The following is a 3,022-nucleotide window of genomic DNA, read 5'->3' on the forward strand; positions in this document are numbered from 1 at the left end:
CGCTTCGTAGTACAGGCCACTGGTCTGGAGCAGACTTGTTCACTCGCCTAAGTTACCATGGTAGCTCAGCTGGGATTAATTTAAGACACGTTGATGGAACAGAACTCCCACTTAAATGAGCCAGACTTGTCGAAATAGGTCAGACCTTCCCTTAATCCTGCTTCGTGGAACACCCCCCTGTTGTTTAACGTAAACCTTAACTGAAGCTATATATATATATATATATATATATATATATATATATATATATATATACACACACACACACACACACACACACATATATATACCACACAGTCAAAGTAAAAAGCTTGTGAACCCGTTGGAATTTACTATATTCATGTGTAATTCCCATATAAAACATGGTCATCACAATAATGAACAAACACAGTCTCTTATAACTAAAAATACACATATTTCCAGAGAATTTTTGATCATATTGAATAATTCATTCAAACTGTGAAACTGAAGGTTGGAAAAAGTAAGTGAACCCTAAGCTAATGACTTTTAAAAAAGCTCATTGCAGTCAGAACCAGGAGTCCATTTAATGAAAAGAGGTCAGAGGTGTGGCCTAGAATTACTGTGACTGATGAAAAACTGAAAAGTTTGAGTTTGAGCTTTTCAAAAGAAGCATATCCAGATGGGAATCATGCAGCCTTGCACAAAAGAGCTACGATCAAGAATTGTTCATTTACATAAGGCTGGAAAGGGTTACAAAATCATCTCAGATATTTTAGAGATTCATCAGTCTACTATTAGGCAAGTTGTCTATAAATGAAGACAATTTGGTATTATGGCTACTCTGCCTAGAAGTGGGTGTCCTATCAAGATGACCCCAAGCGTACAATGCAAAGTCATCAATGAGGTAAAGAAGAACCCTAGAGTGACAGTGAATGACATGAGGAAGTCATTAGAACCGGGTAACATCACTGTTCATGATTCAAAAATACACAACACACTGAAGAAGAAAGGAGTCCATGGCAGGACACCAAGGAGGAAGTCACTGTTGTCAAGGAGAACATTGCTGCATACCTGAAGTTTGCAGTAGAGCACTTGGACACTCCACAACAGTACTGGGAAAATGTTTCCTGGAGTGATGTAACCAAAATTGAACTATTTGGGAGGAACAAGCAGAACTTCATTTGGCGTAAAAAGGGCACTACATATCAACATCAAAACATAATCCTTACAGTAAAGTATGGTAAAGGGAACATCATGATTTGGGTCTGCTTTGCTGTGTCAGGACCTGGACAGCTTGCCATCATTGAGAGGAAAATGAATTCCCAAGTTTATAAACAATTTATCCAGGATAATGTGAATGTGAGGCTGGGTGATGGGACAGGACAATGACCCCAAACACCGCAGCAAATCCACAGCACAATGGTTTCAGAAGAACAAAATCCACCTGTGGAATGACTTGCAGAGAGCCATATACAGAAGACAACCAAAGAATATGGAAGAGTTAACTCGTTTGCTAATTGGCAAGACTTCTGTGTGAGGGCATTTTTTAATTTGCAGCCGACGCTATAATCTGAGATAATTACTCGTTTGTAATTACTACTAGCGCCGGCTGTCATTAAGTACTATACATTTTAGAAGTAACTTGAGTATGTCGGGCAGACGTATGTGTGCTATGTGAGTATAAATCAGGAATTACTGCGTACCGAAGCACATTTTCCACACTACCACGAATACCACTCGTTTTAGAACGAATCGTACGGCCACATCTAAAAAACACAATTTCGTAGATAAGTAGGTACTTCTTTCTTTATAGAGAATATTATTCTGGTTGCCTGCCGGACGGGGACACCCCGAGCCGGTCGATGGTCCGGAGGATCCCACTCCTCCGCCGAAACTCCCAGGAGCTGTGGCAGTGCTGGTCCGCGGTCGTGGCCAAGTACTTCTAAAAGTGTCTTTGCCTTGTTAGCAAGTAGCTGGCAAGTCGGCGCACAGTCGCTATTACCTCAGAATGACACCACTTTGACCGTTTCCAGGTATTACACCTGTAAAAGTTCTCTATAATTCTAAAAACACTGTAATCATTTGCAGTGTTTCCGCTATAAATAGAGGAGACACTGAGATGTATTCTTGTATTTCTGTTAACCATCCGTATTTGATGTTGGTAAATTTACGTCTAAAATAGCATCAAAGGCAGTTATTAATTTTCAGATAAACTTTCTTACCGATATCTCTCTCGTTATCTCGCGCTCCCTCGTGGCCCTGCTCACACTCCCCACCTGTTACTACACATGAACAGAATTTAAAGATAAGAGGCTAAATAAAATTTAACATTATAAACAGATATACGAGGATTGACAAATATCCAACCATTGGCGGATGGTTAAAAATTAGCCGATATTTACCGCCGATAATTTCCTTTACAATGGTGACCCATATTGCTTTGCACACCCGCGCACGAAATAATCAGTTGTGTGTAGTTATTGTAATGTTAGCGAAAACGACGTTAGAATTGTATATTGTAAACACGGCACTGGTAACATTCCAGGAGGAGGATTTACAAGTCAGTCCTGCTACAACGGAACGAATGTGTTCCTGACATGCCCTTCGCTAAAATCACGTACTAATTAAGATACACATATCCAATGGCGAAAAGCGGGGTTAGGGGACTGCGATTCCAAACTCAGTAACTTATGGAAAACAAAATGAATTAAATAATAAAAAACAGTGATACCTGCAGTGGCCAGTAATGTAAGTATATGCATTTTTAATAATAAATAATACTAAGACATTAATCAATTATATCATATAGCTTTCATGGGTCACGAGAATTGAACAGCTTAAACCGAACATGCCAAACTCGTTATCTTGTCGATTGTCGAGAGTTGGTAGTAGTGATGGCCAAAAGGAGGCATTATGAACCATTTACTGTATTTTCTGACCGCACTAGATGGTGCTCTTGGTTTACTTTGGGGCATGCTTTGTGTAATTTTTACACAGAGAGCACCATCTAGTGTGGTCAGAAAATACAGCAAAGGGTTCATGAAGCATTGTTTTGGCCACC

Source organism: Paramormyrops kingsleyae, chromosome 1 (assembly GCF_048594095.1).
Source record: "Paramormyrops kingsleyae isolate MSU_618 chromosome 1, PKINGS_0.4, whole genome shotgun sequence".
Taxonomy (NCBI): Eukaryota; Metazoa; Chordata; class Actinopteri; order Osteoglossiformes; family Mormyridae; genus Paramormyrops; species Paramormyrops kingsleyae.